The sequence below is a fragment of the Macadamia integrifolia genome, chromosome 10 (genome assembly GCF_013358625.1).
Source record: "Macadamia integrifolia cultivar HAES 741 chromosome 10, SCU_Mint_v3, whole genome shotgun sequence".
Taxonomy (NCBI): domain Eukaryota; kingdom Viridiplantae; phylum Streptophyta; class Magnoliopsida; order Proteales; family Proteaceae; genus Macadamia; species Macadamia integrifolia.
Window position 1 is genome coordinate 18,537,322 of NC_056566.1, and position 19,480 is coordinate 18,556,801.

Sequence of the window (19,480 nt, forward strand, 5' to 3'; positions counted from 1 at the left end):
GTCCCCCAGAATGCTATTTCCAAGGTTGCTACCTTGCACTATCAGATGGCTTATCGTTTGTAGAATCATGCATTTGATCTTCTTACTGGCCATTCTGAAGATGCGTTGTTCATTACAATGGACTCTAACCAAGTCCCTTGTTGTACCTATGTTCCACGACAAATCTCCAGAGATGAACTTCTTCGTCTCCTTCCCTCTTCTTGGGTTACAGCTTATGAACAACAAGTTTCAGCCTCTCAGCCACAAACCCCTCCTGAACCAGTCTAGTCTACGGATCCAGAATATATTACTCATCCTAATGGTGAAGTAGAAATCTGTTTTCCTGCCCCGCGGTCCCGTCCTTTTCCCACATCTTTTGGTATGATCCAAGAAAAAATCCCTATCAAATCTTTTGATTCTACGGGTGCTCCGATTTACTTCTTCCAAGATCCAGTTACTGGTCATAAATACTTTGACCTTTGTGACTGTGAAGATTGCCTACAAGACTCTGAAGATGACCTCCCTCCTTCTCGTCGTTCTTCTAGACGAAAGTCTACTCAACAACAATTATCAGAACGATATGAGGCGGGTGATCCTTCTGTTGGACCCCTCAGTACTGAATCAAAATACCCCTTCTTTGTCAAATATGGAAACCCCAAGACTTCTTCTCAACCTCCTCTTTCCCTGTGCAAACCTCCTACAAAACCTGATTTGCCTCCTCCACTCATTCCTCCCTGTTGTATGTATACTCCAGGCTCTTCCTCTTCTTCTCCCCTTAAACCTTTTCTCGAACTCCATGATTCTGGTCCAGATGTTCATGGAATTCGCCACGTTTGGAAAGTTAAACCATCTGTCCAAGCCATAGGACACTCTGAACCCATTTCTCCTGTTGAAGTAGCTTTGAATTGGCAGGCAGAAAATGCTACTATCCAAAACTAGTACCTTGAGCGTATATTGGCTCAAACTCAACAAACTCATGGCACTTTGTCCCATCATGATCACCTTCTCCAATCTCTTCGAAGAGAAATTGACCAGGTCCACATTGAACTTGCTGGAATTACTTCTAGTGTTGTTGATACCACTACAGCTTTTGCTCTTATTAGTCAAAAAGAGAAGCACCTTAGGTACCTTGAAGCACAACTTCATCAGATGCAACAACAGTTACCTCGTGCCTCTTCTTTTGCCTCTTCTCATCGACAACAACAACCACTTCCAGTGATAGTTCCCAGTTTTGTTCCACAAGATCCGTTTGTTATGTATACTCCTCCTGCACCACCTGTTATCTCTTCTTCAAGGACTTTCCCTACAGAAGAATTAAAAGAACTACAACGACAACAACGTGCTCTTCCTAAAAGAACACGAGTAGCCAGAGGACGTGCTCATAGTAGATTACGACCAGCATGGACATCACTGCTGCCCTTATGGATCTTAGTGACTATGAATGTGAATTTGCAGATGCCTTACCAGCACCACCTCCTTTTGCCCCTTATCCTATGTCAGTTTCATATCCTGCACCTCCACCTTCTGACCCCCTTAGGCCAAGTCCACCCATTCCCCCATCTACTACCCCTATACCTACAACAACTCCTCCTAAATCCATCCATACCATCATTTCCCCTCCAGGAAACACTCTCTCTGAGTTCCTTATAAACCTTACCATCCCAAACCCTCTTCCTTCTTTCATGAATGAAGGACCCCAACCTGTTGCCCCTCATGTTTCTGAAATGGATGATGATCCTGAAATCCTGAAATCCTGAAATCCAGAATCCTGAAGAAACACCCAGACCGCCCCCAGTCCCTCCAACACCTTTTACCCCATATCAAAACCAGGACCCGAAGCAGTTTTTCACCCTGGATGATATTCCTGTTTCTAAATGGGCGTCTCGGATTGCTGATTTTCATGCATGGATTAATGTTGAACTACTTCAAGAAGGAGCTTCATCTGTTACTATCCTATCTAAGTTTGTTGCAAGACTCCAAAGAAAACTCAGGGAATGGTATTTAGCTCTTGGTCCTTATAGACAACTACAGATTGTACAGCTTACTGAGAGCCAGTTCGTTACCACTCTCTATCAAGAGTTTCTTGGCCCTGTTTCAAATGATCTCTCCAAGGCCCAAGATGAATTCCTCCAGATGAAGTGTTGTTCTCTTCTTCGGCCAGATCTTGACAAACATTTTTCCAGAATGACAGGCCGATTCCATAAAATCGATGGTATTGATGATGAAAATCTCAAGCAAGTGTTTTTGAACTCTTTACCAGAGCCACTTGGCACAGATACACAGCAGTTCTTAAAGAGCCAAAATATTCCATTAGCCTCATGCACTATTGGTTCTTTATACAGCTATGCTTTAACTGCCCTTGATAAGCTTTGCAATATCAAAAAAGTCTAGAAAGATTTACAAGATCGATCTGATAAAGTCTCCTCTGCTTATGATACTTCGTATCTCAAAATCAAATGCAAATGTGACAAATCTTGTGACTGTGCTATCAAGAAGACTTCTCATCAACGAAGGCTTCCCCCTTTCCTTCAAAAATGGAAGCCCTATCTCAAAAAGAAGTTCTCTTTTCATTCTCTAAAGAAAAAATGGAGATTTCTCGAGAAAAAGCAAACTAGAGGAATAAACAAGTCCACTGCTTGTTATGTCTGTGGAAAAAACGGTCATTTTTCCAAGAATTGTCCCTTGTTTCGAAAGAAAGAAAAGGTCATGCACATGCTATCCTCTCTTCACTATGAAGACCTACAGGATGCTGACCTTGAATCTTTATATTCTCTTGATGAGGCCTCTACAGAGCTTTCTCTCTTTGCTATTGATTTCCCTGACACAGACTCAGACCCAGAGTCTTCTCTCTCCGAGTCCGAGGAATCTGATCCCCTCTACCAAATAATTCCCTTTCTTTCCTCCACTCAACGTAGCCACCTACCCAGTGTCTCACCCCCTCTCCTACAAAGCCAGTCAGTCTCTCTTCCTTATGTCTCAGTCCAAATAATCCCTGAACCTTATGCTAAACCCATCAACCTTATTGCTTTCCTAGACACAGGAGTTGCCACAACAATCTTGAATCCAAAGGTTCTTCCTCAACCCTTTTGGAAAACTCAAGATCCACCCCTACCTTTTCTTGCAGCCAATGGTGAAATCTTCCATATCACCCTTGTGTCCCACCAACCCATAAGAATCCAACTTCTTCCCACCTTGTCTGTTACCCATACAGTCCTAGGAACCCATTTTCCCAGAAAAGACCTTATCATAGGTTTTGATGTCCTTAGCCATCTTCCTCTCCGATGGACTCCCCAAGGTCTTGTCTATAAGCAACAGCTTCTCCCTTGGTCCCCTATTTCTAACCTTTTTTCTTGCAGGTACCTCTATGTTTGAAGAAATCAAAGCACATATCTTTTCCACCTCTTGTGCAGAATCTCATTCGGATTTTCTTCTCAAGTGTTCTCACCCTTTATGGCAGAACCCTGACTTCTTCATTACACTTCCTTTCAAGAAAAATGAAGATGTCAATCCGACGAAGGCCAGCCATCCAGGCCTCAATCTAGAACATCTTTCACTGGCTATTCAAGAGATTCAAAAACTCCAGTCTCAACGACTTTTAGAACCAACCTTCTCCCCATGGGCATGCCAGGCATTTTATGTCAACAAACGAACAAAAAAAATTCGTGAAAATTTAAGAATGGTGATTAATTATTAGCCTTTAAATTTCTTTTTGGCTGATGAAAATTTTCCTCTACCAACCCATCCGGCTTTGCTTCTCCAGTTAACTCATGCCACTATCTACCAAGTTTGATCTCAAAGCCGGTTTTTGGCAACTTGGAATTGTTCTGGAGGACAGACCAAAGACAGTTTTTTGTATTCCAGGCTATCATATGCAATGGACAGTCATGCCTTTTGGTCTCAAAACAGCACCTTCTATCTTCCAGAGAGCCATGATGAAAATCTTTGCTCCTATTCAAGACCATGCCCTTATATATATTGATGATATTCTCCTCTTCTCCAAAAATGAATCCGATCATCTTCGGCTTCTCTAGCAATTTCATTATATTATTCAAAAATATGGTCTCATGGTCTCTCCTAAGAAGATGCAACTTGGCATCCCTTCTGTTGATTTTCTTGGTGTTACCATCTCCAAAGGACAATATCATCTGCAACCACATATTGCAACCTCATTACAGTTATTTCCAGATGGTCCTCTCACCAAAGATCAAGTTCAACAATTTCTTGGGATCGTCAACTATATGACAGAGTTTCTTCCCCAACAAATCATTCATACTTCTCTGCTGCACCAGCTTTTGCGCAAAAAAGCTCCTCCATGGTCTGCTGATCATACATTTGCTATACGAGCCTTACAGAAGCTCTCTGAGAACCTCCCCACCCTTCAGATTCTATCCACTGGAAAAAGAATTTTACAAACAGATGCTAGTGATACTCATTGGGGTGCAGTGCTTCTTGAAGAATAGCCTTCCACAACTACAAGAACTGTTTGCGGATACAAAAGTGGATCCTTCAAACCCTCTGAAACCCTTTATCATTCTACTTTCAAAGAAATACTTACAGTCAAGTGTGGCATAGAAAAGTTCTAATTTCATTTAATTGGCCATCAGTTCCTTGTTCAACTCGATATGTCCAATTTTCCACGCATTCTTGAATTTCGGCAGAAGTTTCTCCCTCAGGCACAACTCTTACGATGGGCTCAATGGTTTTCCCAATGGTCTTTTGATGTCAAACACATAAAGGAAAAGAAAATGTTTTGGCAGATTTTCTCTCCTGACCAACCTCAACCTTTGCCATTATCCCTTTACTTTTCCCCATAACCCCCGGAGCCTCCACCTCCCAGTCTCCACCACCACCCGGTCATAACCTTTGTTGCTCCCTTCCTCCAACCCTTCCACCAGAAATCCTCCAAGACCTCACTCTAAGAACCGTCCTTTCTCATAGTCAGACTACAGCCTTCCAACTCCTTGAAGTATCTCTTCGACGACATGGACTCCCCATCTCAGGACTTTGCTTTCATCCTGACTATCCCTTCTTAACCATGTTTACCTTCACCTCTCCTACTAAAATCTCAGATTTCCCCCTTATATACAAGTGCATTTTCTGGCACTTATGTTCCACTCATACCATCGCCCTTAATTTTCCCCTTCTCACCCTTCATTGGTTTTTAGGACGATGGACTGATCCTCTTCATCATCAACATCCTCTTCACAACCACCACCAACTAGTTAATCCTATCCTACAGTTTCTCCAACTATTTGCTCCACCAGAACATTGGCTTGATCTATTATCTGGATATCTCCCCTCCTCTGATGACCCATATCCTGATATCCCTCATATCACAATCCTTTTTCACCGACCCCCTCTCATCCATCAGACTTTTAACCAAAACCAACAACCCTGCCACTACATTCAATATGTGTCTGATTTCCATATCTATGGACTCAAACCATATGATCCCTACCACACCCGTTTTGGCCATCAAGACAAATGGAGACGTTTTCTTATCACAATGTGTCACGCCAATGACACTCTACCACAACAAGTTCCTACCCCACTTCTTGATCAACTTGATAAGGCTTGGGATCTCCACCAAACGGGACAGCTCACTGATCCTCGAATCGAGTGCCTCCTCGATGGGCACAACGAATGGTATACATCAGGTTCAGAAAGTGATGAAGGATCTAGAAAGCCGATGCAAGTTTATCTAGATGAACCTGAATCCACATTAGAAATGGAGGAAAAGTTATGTGAAGTGTACTCCAACACATTGAGAATGCAAGAGAGGGTGGAAGAAATTGACAACATGTTGGGTGAAGTAACCATCAGTGATCGTTACTATCGTGAGCAGTTGGATGATCTGGAGAAAATAGAGCCAGATGACACTTTCACAGAGGTGGTAGATGCTACATTCCAACAACTTTCCAATGCAGTCAAGAAGCTAAAAGCCAGGGCTGTGGATATTTGTGGAGGACCTCGACTTCCCACCCCAAGCAGGGAAGGAGAATCAGAAGAATAAGATGATTCTATGGTAGGGATAATCACCCTAACAAACAGTGATGGTGAAGACTGCTATCCCATGGAGATTATTGTAAAGAAACCCGTCGACATAATGGAAACTAGAAGTGGGAAAAACTATAAGGGCAAGGCCCTAGCAGTAGAATAGCCAAGGGCTAATGAGGCTGAGACTAGCAGCTTGAAGAAAGAACCAGAGAACCCAGTCTTGGCTCAACTCAAGAAGTCCCAAGCAAACATCTCAATTTGGGGATTATTGATGGCATCCCCCACACTCCATGAAGCAGTCTTAAAGTCCCTCACTAATGCGCAGGTACCAATCGAAATAAATCCGACACATCTCGCACATATAGTAGGGGCAACATATGCGGTGCAATCTCTGATGTTCTCGGATTCAGAGCTTCCCAAAGGGGTCCAACATAATCAAGCTCTCCATATCACAGTAGAATGCCTTATGGTTCCCCAGGTTCTTGTTGACAATGGGTCCCCTTTAAATGTGCTACCATTGAGATCGGCAGAGAGTATTGACATCAACTTGGAAGAAATGAGGCCAACCACCTAAACCATACGGGCGTATGATAATACCAAGAGGAAGATCCTTGGCATCATTACCCTTGCTGTAAAGATTGGCCCAGCAAAGTTTGACATTGACTTTCAAGTCATTGACATACCAACAGCTTTTAACATGCTTGATGAGCACATTTATGTGTGAAATCCAGTGTTGTAAAACATTTATTTTACATATTTAGAATAGAGCTACCTTGGGTTTTACTCTCTTTTTGCAGGTTTTATATTTTCATGGCCTTAAGGATTATTGGGTGCTAAATCTCCAATTTTACACGTAAAGAGGTCCTACTTCTTTCCATGGTTGTGAAGAGGACAAAATTATGTGCTAGATGGAAGTGTTCAATTGCAAGTACACATTCGTTTGGTCAACCGTACAAGTGATTATTCTTTTCGGATTAGAAAAAGAATATTGGATCAGAACTGAATCACGATGCAGAACCAGCCCATCTGCAGTTGTCCCAAGGGTATAAGAAATATTTCAAATGCTAACAAGGATCGATGGACCACATCCTTAAGTGATTGAAGATTCGATTTTGGTAACAACAACTACCTAGCGTAGTTGGTGAGTTGTGGTGTGCAAAATCCCTTGCTTATTAGGAGGTCTCAAGTTCAAACCTCATAGCTGCCATTTTGTTGAGGTTTTTTTTAAAATATTTTCTCTCTCCAATTCATCACTTAAAGGAGGTTGGCCAAGATAGTTGTACGCAAGTTTAAAGAAGAGAGAAAAAATAGGAAAGAAGAAAAAAAGAAAAGAAAAGATAAGGGCATGGATGGAATTTCTCATTAAAATAGAATATTGTCCAAATCCAAGCAAGAAAAATCGGCCAAAGGGGGTTTCTTGTGCAAGAAGAGAGAGAAAAATAGAAAAAGGAAGAAAAAGGCAAGAAAAATCGTGGGAGATCTCTCTCCACACGTTTTCTCTCTTCTTTCTCCTCCACTTCATCAACAAGATAAAAAAAATATTTTTTTTAGAAGCTAAAATCGTTAGCTTCCCTCCCCCATTCTCTATATAATAGAATTAACACAAGGGGAGGAGGCACTTCATTCTTCTTCTAGGGTTTTTTCTTAGTTGTTCTATCTCTTTCTCTAGTTTTCTCTTTCTCTAGCTCTAGTTCTAGGTTTATGCTTTAAACACTTTTGTAAGTTCTTTTTATTCAATTAATGCAAGCACTTTTATTTTTGATTCAGTCTTTTATTTTTATTTTTTAAACAATTGAAATTGTAATTTTCAAGTTCTAATTCTAGGCTTAATTCTAGGTGACAAGAACAAGCTATGAAGCATGTCTATCAAGTTCAACTTTTTTCTTCAGATTTTTTTTCTCTAGTACTAGAAATTTCAGATTTGGTTTATTCCAGATCTGGTTTTTAGTACTGGTAGTATCTCAAATCGATCAAGTTTTTAGTTCAAGGGATAAAGTTCAAGTAAGTAAGCTCCTTCAGTAGTCTTCTTTCCCCCCTCTCATTCCCTCTTCTGACTACCCTTTCTTTCTTAATTTAGGATTTTAATTTCAGTCGTTACATTATTGCTATCCCTTTCCCCCAAGGTTCATGGCTAGTGTATATGTTGGCTTTGCCCCTCCTAGCCATAGAACCATTATTTTATTATTTTATTTTTATTGTCTCCCTTTCCCTAAAGCCAAGTAGAGTAACCCTTGTAAGAGTGACTCTCTGGTCAAGTAGAAAAGCTCATATTGTGATGCATCCCTCTGGCTAAGTAGAGAAACCTACTTGTGAGTCTCTCTCTAGCTTTATCCCCTTTCTTTTACTTTATTTTTATTTATTTCAGCATTTTTTCCTTTATTGTTTTTTTTTTAATTGTGTGGGTTGTTTGTTTTCAGTTATTTATTTATTTAATTTTAACTGCGTTGCTTGCTTCTTTAAATTCTTAGATGACGTATGGTTAAGATGTTATTTTAGATACATATGTTTAGGACGGTAATTAGAATTAGATCACAATCATTAATCACTTCACTTTCGTATGATTAAAAGAAGAAAAAATAAATAAAGTGGTTGCTCTCTCTGTGTTCGACCCATAGCTACACTGATCCGTATGCTTGCGGTTATATTTTAAAATCTCAAACAAGTTTTTGGCACCGTTGCCGGGGAGAGTTCTATATTATTTTTCGCTTTTTTTTTGTAAATCAAAGTGCTTTATTTGCTTTGTTTTGTTTTTTCTTTTTTTTATTGAATTTCTAAGAAGAGCAACTTGCAATAAAAGTTGTATCGGTGGAGGTCGTCATACCTCACAGTATGATAAAGACAGGTTTCGCCCTATAGCAGTACCTCAGGAATTGACCTGAGCAACCCCGGATCCCTGCAGGTAAGCTCCCAAAAATCCAAAAAATAAATCAAAAAAATCAAAAAATCATAAAAAAATTGTTTTTCTATCCATTCTTTTGTGCTTGTCTTACTCTAGTTGTGGGTAGTTTTCTATTGCATGAGTGTTAGGTGGGTACATAATAGTAAGAATTGGTTAAAAAGAAGAGATCCAACAAGTAGTGACCCTATACGTTTGCTCTCTTTAAAACCTTTCAATATGGGAGACCAATATCAAAACCCTTCACCTAAATCTCTAAAAGATAGGTTCTACCCTACTAGAACAGCCCAACCTTCCTACATAGTTCTACCACAAGCCCAGGACAATAATTTTGAACTCAAATCTCAATACATCACTATGTTGCCCCACTTCCATGGGTTGACCTCTGAGGATACATACCTATTTCTAAGGGAATTTGAAGAGGTATGTATTCTAATTAAGATCCAACAGCTTTTTGATGATGCTGTTAAGCTTAGGTTTATCACTTTTGCATTAAAAGACCAAGCTAAGAAGTGGTTGTATGGGTTATCTACAAATTCCATAACCTCATGGGAATAGTTCACAGTTGTCTTCCTTAAGAAGTTTTTCCCAACGCTCAAGACCAATAAACTTAGAAGTGATATCCTTCAATTTAGGCAAAAGCCTAGTGAGTCATTTTCCAAACTTATGGAGAGATTCAAGGATCTACTCCAAGAATGCCCTCACCATGGCCTAGACTTATGGCATTTATGTCAAATAATTTATGAGGGTATTGATTACCCAACTAAACAAATGATAGAGTCTATGTTCCCTGAGGGATTCACATCCTTTACAGATGAAGGAAAGGCATGGGAATTCTTACTAGACTTAGCTGAAAAAACTCATAAGTGGGAATCAACCCAAGGGAGTGAAAGAACTATAGGAGGAAAATGATATTTTGTGGATGGGATAGTAGCCAAGGAAGCCCATTTGGATAGCCGAATCAAGAGGATTGAGGCTATTGTTCCTAGAGAGCCATCATCAGTCAATTTGGTTAAGATTTGTGCTTGGTGCCAGTCCCCTAGACATGTCATAGAAGAATACCCCAACACCTCTGGGGGCACTTCTAATGATAGTATTAATGCTTTATATCAGAATAATCCATACAGTAACACCTATAATCTAGGATGGAGAAATCACCCAAATTTCTCTTGAAATCAGGGCAACCAAGTAGGGCCTTCCAATTTTCATAATCAAGGTCAACCTGGACCCCAAAGGCCTCCCTTTCCACAACAATATTTTTTCCAAAATACTTTTCCTAGGTCAAATGTAGGACCTCAGATAGTTTTCCTAGGCCCCTCTCCTGTCATCTTATCAGCAACCCCCTAAGTTTACCAACACTGGAGAGGTAAGTAGAATAAGTGACTTGAAAAAAAATATGGCCCTCCTCATGACAAGCCATCAAAATCTTACGAGAGAACTCACCCAAGTTATCTCAATTATATGTAAGAGGGAGAAAGGAACTTTACCTAGTCAACCAAAGCCTAACCCTATGCATCATCAGCTTGTTAGTTCACAAGCACTAACTAATGCACCACTGAATATAGAACAAGGTTAGACCCAACAAGGGCCCTCTAACCAATGTAATGTTGTTTATGCCCTTAGGAGTGGTAGAGATACCAACAGAGCATTCCTAAATCTTCCCCATCTATTACTCCTATTAACTCTCCTTTAGTTGAGGACACAAGTGTGCCTCTTGTTCCAAGTTCGTCTGATGAACCTAAAGATTCTTTTGAAATTAAAGGTGATTTGGTTGAGGAAACCAAAAATGATTCTTTTGAAAAAGGACAAATCCCTAATAATCCTTATGTTCCTCCTATCCCATTTCCTGATCGCTTGATAAACAAAAAGAAGATTGCTTCCATGGATAAAATTTTAGAAGTCTTCAAAAAGGTAGAAGTGAACATCCCTCTTTTGGATGCCATATCTCAGATCTTCGTCTATGCAAAGGTACTGAAAGATTTGTGTACTCACAAACATATCACTACTGTGCCCAAAAAAGCGTTCTTGGCAGGTAACATTAGTTCCATAATTACTCAACCTATAACAACCAGGTATAAGGATCCAAGGAGCCCTACCATATCTTGTGTCATAGGCAACACCTACATTGAGCATTCCTTACTTGACCTTGGTGCAAGTGTGAATCTTTTACCTTACTATGTGTATAAGCAACTAGGATTGGGAGAATTAAAAGCCATTGTAACTACTCTTCAGTTGGAAAATAGGTCTGTTAAGATTCCTAAAGGGATGACTAAGGATGTCTTACTAAAGGTGGGGGAATTTATTTTCCCTATTGATTTCATTGTGTTAGATACTAATCCCTTCTCAACCAAGGATGAGATCCCAATAATTCTAGGAAGACCATTCTTGGCTACCAGTAATGCATTAATCAATTGTCGGAATGGTTTCCTAAGGTTATCTTTTGGTGACCAAACTATTGAGTTTAACATGTTTAGGATAGGCAAGCAACCACATATAGAAGAAGAGATTAATATGCTTGAGGATTTTTTGGATTTTTCTGATAATTTAGTGCCAACTTTGATATTGATTTTGATTCAGAATTCCAAGAGTATATGGATGAGTTGGATAATGATGGTGAAAATTTCTTTTCTGAAGTCTTCACACACCTGTAGAGCCCTTAGGACCCCTTTCCAATTCCATTCCCAAACCTTCCATATTGAGCCCCCTAAGCTAGATCTTAAGGAGTTGCCATCTAATTTGAGGTATGCTTTCCTAGGGCCTGACCAGACTCTTCCTGTATTAATTTTTTCAAATTTAACTTCTAGCCAAAAAGAGGAGTTACTTAAAGTATTAAAAGATAATAAGGAAGCTCTAGGTTGGACCATGGCTGATATCAAGGGTATAAGCCCTTCTATTGTGCAACATCATATACATCTTATGGAGGATTCCAAGCCATCCATGGAACCCCAAAGAAGAGCTAACCCCGTGATGATGGAAGCCATTAAGAAAGAGATCCTAAAGTGCTTGGATCATGGAATAATTTATCCTATTTCTGACAGCCAATGGGTAAGCCCAGTGCACGTAGTGCCTAAGAAGTCTGGGGTGACTGTAGTTCCTAATGCCAATAATAAACTAATTCCAACCCAATCAGGGTGGAGAGTGTGTATAGACTACAGGAAACTTAATGGGGCAACCTGGAAGGACCACTTCCCATTGCCATTCATTGACCAGATGTTAGAGAAGTTAGCTGGACATGAATACTATTGTATTCTTGATGGATATGCCGACTATCACCAGATCCCAATTGCTTTAGAGGACCATCTTAAGACCACTTTTACATGCCCATATGGAACATTTGCTTACAGGCGTATGCCCTGTGGGCTTTGCAATGCCCCTGCTACGTTCCAATGATGCATGATGAGCATATTTTTTGACATGGTCAAAAAATTCTTAGAAGTATTTATGGATGACTTTTCAATTCATGGGAATTCATATTCTTAATGTCTTCATCATCTTTCCCTAGTTTTGAAAAGGTGCACATCTAAGAATTTGGTTTTGAATTGGAAGAAATGCCATTTTATGGTTAAATCTCGGTATTGTTTTAGGCCATGTAACATACAATGAGAGAATTAAGGTAGATAGAGCCAAAGTGGATTTAATTAATGATTTACCACCTTCTCAATCTGTTAAGGATGTCTGGTCTTTTCTAGGGCATGTGGGCTTCTATAGAAGGTTTATTAAGAAATTTAGTCAGTTAGCCCGACCTCTCACTTCATTACTTGCCAAAGATTAAACTTTTGAGTTTTCTGAAGAGTGCCTAGAATCCTTCAAACAACTTAAGGAGTTGACCAATGCTCCTATTGTTCAATCACTTGTTTGGACTAAAAATTTTGAACTGATGTGTGATGCTTCGGATTTCGCCATAGGAGCGGTTTTGGGTCAAAGGATTAATAAGTTGCCCACTGTCATTTACTATGCTAGTAGGGCCTTAAATGATGCACAACTCAATTATACAATCACTGAAAAAGAATTTTTACCTGTTGTGTTTGCATTAGAAAAGTTTTGGTCTTACTTAGTTGGTTCACATGTGGTGGTGTATACTAATCATTCTGCTCTCAGATACCTAGTTCAGAAGAAGGATGCCAAAGCCCATCTCATTAGGAGGGTTTTACATTTGTAAGAGTTTGATTTAGAAATTAGGGATAAAAAAGGAGTTGAAAACCTAGTTACAGACCATTTATCCTGGCTTTCCAATTCCTTGACTGTCGATTCTCCAGTCAACGAGAACTTTCTAGATGAACAATTATTTGCAATGTCCAGTGAACCATGGTTTGCTGACATTGTCAACTTCTTAGTTTCAGGTGTTACTCCGGTGTGACTCAGTGTAGATTTTATTCCCAAGTTAAGCACTTTTTCTAGGATGATCCTTATTTGTTTAAGATATGTCCAGATCAGATTATCCGACGATGTGTTCCTGATCATGAGCAATATTCTATTCTCCCTTTTTGTCAAGATCATGCATGTGGTGGACACTTTGGACCTAAGAAGACTGCCGTAAAGGTTCTCCAATGCAGATTTTATTGGCCTACTCTTTTTAGAGATGCTTTTGATTTTTGCAAGGCTTGTCCCACCTGCCAGTCTTTTGGCCATATCAATAAGAGGAACATGATGCCTCTCAACCCTATTTTGGTAGTTGAGATCTTTAATGTATGGGGCATCGATTTTATGGGACCATTCCCTAATTCTTTTGGGAATTTGTACATATTTTTGGTTGTTGATTATGTTTCTAAATGGATAGAGGACATACCTTGTAAATCTAATGACCACAAAGTGGTGGTCCAGTTTCTCAAAAAGAACATTTTTTCTGCTTTGGTGCACCACGTGCAATAATTAGTGATAGGGGTACTCATTTTTGTAATCGGCCTTTTGAGGCCTTAATGAAAAAGTATGGGATCACCTATAAGTTATCTATCCCTTAGCACCTCCAAACTAGTGGCCAAGTGGAGGTGTTTAATAGGTAGATCAAACAAATCTTAGAGAAAACTGTTAATCCCAACCGTAAGGAATGCTCCCTTAGGCTCATTGATGCCCTGGGGGCCCATCGAACTACATTCAATACCGACCTTGGTTAGTCTCCCTACCGTTTAGTGTATGGGAAAGCTTGTCACTTACTAGTTGAGTTAGAGCATAAGGCCTTTTGGGCCATCAAGAAGCTCAACTTTGATTTGTCTGATGCGGGAATTCATCGTAGACTCCAACAATCTGAGTTAGAGGAACTTAGGAATGATGCCTATGAAAGTTCTAAGATTTATAAGGAAAAGACCAAAGCTTTCCATGATAAGCACATTCTACGTAAATCTTTTGTAATTGGTGATAAGGTCTTATTGTACAACTCTCGATTGCATCTTTTCCCTGGTAAGCTTAGATCCCGATGGGATGGCCCGTTTAATGTCCATAATGTATATGCCCATGGGGCTGTGGAGAATCTGAATCCAGCAACAGGGATAGTTTCGAAAGTTAATGGTTAGCATTTGAAACCGTTCCTCGAGTTTCCTACTACTGGTAGTGAAGAGGTCATGGATCTCCATGAACCTCTTTACACTGATGACTAACTTTTAATCAGGTATGACCCCCTTGCATTGTCTTCGCTTTTAATTCTTTCCATGCATTGAGGACATTGCATGACTTTAGTGTGGGGGAGGGAAACCAATTTTTTCTTTTTCCACTTTGTTTTGTTTGTTTTTCTTTTTATTTTTGAGCTTGCTAAGGATGAAGTCCTACTTTGGCTTTTGGCTAATAATCATACCATTCGGTTGCTTGATGTACGAAAATAAAATTTTGGATTAAGGTACCCATTTTGAACGCATAAAAACCCTGTTGAGAGAAAGAAACAAGCATGTGTCTTGAGATGGGACTTTCTTTTGAAAAATAAGAGACCCTTGTTTTATGGTGTTGGACCAGATGTAAGTCTACGGGTTCCTTGTACTTTTGATTTGGAGTTGAGACATTCTTTTTAATTTGGCATGAGTTGACAAATGCACAATTTTAATGAAGTGTGAAATGTGGTATAAAGAAGAATAAGGGTTGATTCCCTTGGAACTAGACAGGGCATTGCACCTCAGAAGCGCGGTGTCTTGATCGAAATTCCTAGGGAGGAAACTTCTGAAAGAGCTCTAGCATCACTGTCTTTGTGGGCATATGCAAAAAGCGAAGCTACATAGTAACTTGGGTGTCTAATGTTTGCCCCACCATGTAATTCAGGCCAAAAGTAGTGGAGTAGAATAGAGTTTATTAAGCAAAAAAATGAGAAAAAAAATGTGCAAATGTCATTAATGCTAGGTAACATGTTTGGTCAAAAACACTCCAACGCCATAGTCATTGGTTCTCTATTTCTTCATAAGTGGTTTTGCCTTAAGATAAGGATGTTTTGGAAGAGACGAAGTGAGTTCCAAATTAAGAAATATGCTAGTGCCTGGAATTGATAAAGGGTAATAAAAGTTCAAGTGTGGGGATCCCTTGTGAGGGGAAGTATCTTTGCTCCGGATCGGTATGGCCCTTACCTTTAGCCAAGGTTGGGATTAATTTATTCCAAATTTTGGGTGTATATTCACTACAAACAGCCACGAGACACAACTCGTCCACTAGGGGTGACCTAGGGGTTTAAGGGCTTGTTGCACATACAAAGTGCAACCGTGATTCCTACGAAAGTAAGGTTTTTTGTTTTTATTCTTTTTCTTTTTGTTTTGCTCGAGGACTAGCAAAGTCTAAGTGTGGGGGAATTCTGATGAGCACATTTATGTGTGAAATCTAGTGTAGTAAAATATGCATTTTACATATTTATAATGGAGCTACCTTGGGTATTACTTTCTTTTTGTAGGTTTTATATTTTCAAGGCCTTAAGGACTATCGGGTGCTATATCTCCAATTTTACATGTAAAGAGATCCTATTTCTTTCCATTGTTGTGAAGAGGATGAAATTATGTGCAAGATGGAAGTGTTCAATTGCAAGTACACATTCGTTTGGTCAACCGTAGAAGTGATTATTCTTTTCGGGTTAGAAAAAGAATATTTGATCAAAACTGAATCAAGATGCAGAACCAACCCATCTGCAATTGTCCCAAGGGTATAAGGAATATTCCAAATGCTAACAAGGATCGATGGACCACATCCTTAAGTGATTGAAGATTCATTTTTGGTAACAATAACTACCTAGCGTAGTTGGTGAGTTGTGGTGTGCAAAATCCCTTGCTTATTAGGAGGTCTCAAGTTCGAACCTCTTAGCTGCCATTTTGTTGAGGTTTTTTTTAGAAGATTTTCTCTCCCTCCAACTCATCACTTAAAGGAGGTTGGCCAAGATAGTTGTACGCAAGTTTGAAGAAGAGAGAGAAAATGCAAGTTTGAAGAAGAGAGAGAAAATAAAGAGAAAAAATAGGAAAGAAGAAAAAAAGAAAAGAAAAGATAAGGGCATGGATGGAATTTCTCATTAAAATAGAATATTGTCCAAATCCAAGCAAGAAAAAAAGAAAAGAAAAGATAAGGGCATGGATGGAATTTCTCATTAAAATAGAATATTGTCCAAATCCAAGCAAGAAAAATCGGCCAAAGGGGGTTTATTGTGCAAGAAGAGAGAGAAAAATAAAAAAGGGAGAAAAAATTGGAAGAAAAAGGCAAGAAAAATCGTGGGAGATCTCTCTCCACATGTTTTCTCTCTTCTCTCTCCTCCACTTCATCAACAAGATAAAAAAAAATCTTTTTTTAGAAGCTAAAGTCGTTAGCTTCCCTCCCCCATTCTCTATATAATAGAATTAACATAAGGGGAGGAGGCACTTTATTCTTCTTCTAGGGTTTTTTCTTAGTTGCTCTATCTCTTTCTCTAGCTCTAGTTCTAGGTTTATGCTTTAAACACTTTTGTAAGTTCTTTTTATTCAATTAATGCAAGCACTTTTATTTTTGATTTAGTTTTTTATTTTTATTGTTTAAACAATTGAAGTTATAATTTTCAAGTTCTAGTTCTAAGCTTAGTTCCAGGTGACAAGAACAAGCTATGAAGCATGTCTTTCAAGTTCAATTTTTTCTTCAGAATTGTTTTCTCTAGTACTAGAAATTTTAGATTTGGGTATCTTATTCCAGATCTGGTTTTTAATACTAGTAGTATCTCAAATCGATCAAGTTTTCAGTTCAAGCGATGAAGTTCAAGTAAGTAGGCTCCTTCAGTAGTCTTCTCTCCCCCCTCTCATTCCCTCTTCTGACTACCCTTTCTTTCTTAATTTAGGATTTTAATTTCAGTCGTTACATTATTGTTATCCCTTTCCCCCAAGGTTCATGGCTAGTGTATGTGTTGGCTTTGCCCCTCCTAGCCATAGAACCATCAATTTATTGTTTTTATTTTAATTGTCTCCCTTTTCCTAAAGCCAAGTAGAGTAACCCTTTAAGAGTGACTCTCTGGTCAAGTAGGGAATCTCATATTATGATGCATTTCTCGGGCTAAGTAGAGAAACCTACTTGTGAGTCTCTCTCTAGCTTTATCCCTTTTCTTTTACTTTATTTTTATTTTAGCATTTTTTTCCTTTATTATTTTATTTTAATTACGTGGTTTGTTTATTTTCAGTTATTTATTTATTTTATTTTATTTTAATTGTGTGGCTTGCGTCTTTAAATTCTTAGAGAAACCTACTTGTGAGTCTCTTTGTGTTCGACCCGTAGCTACACTGATCTGTACGCTTGCGGTTACATTTTAAAATCTCAAACAATGCTCTTGGGAAGGCCCTGATTGCATCCTACGAAGGTAGTGTCCTCTAGTCTCCACTAAAAAATGAAGTTCATCTATAAAGGAAAGGTGATCATAGTAACTGGAGATCCCGAAGTGGTGAATACCTTGGCCAGCATTGAAAATGGGGAAGAACAAGACCAAGAGGTCCAACTAAGTGGTTTTGAATTAAATACAACTTGTGCAGCCATTGCCAAAGAAGGGCCAAAGGAGGAAGTCCCAGCTAACTATGAAGCCATCTGGAGTCCTCCAGTGAATCAGATGATGAAGAATATATAATATTTTCATGGCATGGGACCAGGGAAATATCATCAAGGAGTTCCAAAATAGCCTAGTTTGGCGGTGAACAAAGGAAAGAATGGTCTTAGGTATACTCCTCCGAGCACCAAGGGGCAGAAAGTGCCGAGGATGACTAGGAAGATCTCTATCTCTTACTACCCTACTCTTAATGGGTATTTTGTAAAAGAAGGAGAGGATTTCCCCTTTTATGGAAATGTGGAGGCATGGTTTGATGAAACTACAGCAAAGATGCAACCAAGATTTGAAGTGTTTTTTCAAGACGAGTTCGACTGGGTGACTCATGAAGTGGAACAACAGAAGTTGTTAGTTAATGAAAGTGACCAAGATAGTTGCATCACTGGGATAGTGGAAATTGCACTGATTGAGACTGGGTCTTCCTTTGGTGATCCTACAACATTGATCCAATCGAAGGAGGCACCAAGCCCTTGAGTTCTCCTGAAAAGAGAATGGGAAAGGAAGATAAGGCTCACCTGGAGTTTGCCGCTTCCCATTGATTTGAAAGGCTTCATTTGCTCCCTCCTACTAGAGCCAAGGACCCGAGAGTTGCATAAGCTCAAGCCTCATCCTTTCAGAGGAAGAAGTACATATGCAAAGCAAAGAAGAGCACAGAGAATGATGGTCTGTATGTACTGTGCCCGAACCAAATGCAACGGGATGTCTTGTGAATGTGGTCAAAGATGTGTCCGAGGCATCGGGATGGCATCCCACAACAGGCTCGAAAAGATGGACTTCATAGAAAAAGGATTGACCAATCTCCACCAATCTTCACCCCTCAGAAAGTTCGACTTCCGAGAGCACGAGATTTATCAGCTGGTATTAGTGAAGAAGTAGGCACCTGTCCAGAGGAACTATTGCACCCCTGAAGAAATAGCAGCAACTTTCTCGGAAGGAGAAGAAGGCTCTTTGCCACACGTCCTCATCCATCAAGCCACTGAACCACTCCTAAACTAGACAAGCATTGGAGAAAACTTGAAGTTTTCTCATGCTTTTAAGTCAACCAGCCTGAATACGCCTAGCAAAAGCATCAAGCCAGTTATCAAGTCTATAATCGAGTCTGTTGTTTATGATTTTGTGTAGGCCTCCCCTCTCGAGGCAAGTCCAGAGTCCGTGTATGTCGAGTTTGTTACTCCTTTTGTGAATGAAATTTCTGATCCCGAGTATGACTTGCCTCCTTTTTCCAATGATGATCTTAATAAATACTAAGAATTAATAAAACAATGCAAACCAAAGAAAGCCCAACCCATCCGTGAGGATACTCAGGTTATTAATCTAGGAACCGACCAATGCATTCGAGAAGTAAAAATCAGTACTACCCTTGATGACAAAGAAGCAAAATAGATGATTAGTCTTCTGAAGGAATTCACCGAGGTCTTTTCTTGGCCTTATAAGGATATGCCCGGTATCGACCCCAACATCGTGCAGCATCGATTGTCGACCTAGCTTGGGGCAAAGCCGATAACATGGTAGCTCTGAAGAATGCGGCCAGAATGGAGTGAGAAAATTAGAGAAGAAGTTGTGAAGCAGTGGAATGTAGGGTTTTTACAAGTAGTAAGTACCCCCAA

The 19,480-nt window shown here is 39.6% G+C and overlaps 1 non-coding gene across 1 annotated transcript; it reads right to left on the minus strand.

Annotated features, from left to right (window-relative positions):
* Positions 1–9,478: 9,478 nt before the first annotated feature.
* Positions 9,479–9,585, minus strand: LOC122092570. Its single transcript, XR_006144223.1, has one exon. It is a non-coding gene; the product is annotated as a small nucleolar RNA R71 (small nucleolar RNA).
* Between the last annotated feature and the right edge of the window lie 9,895 nt (positions 9,586–19,480).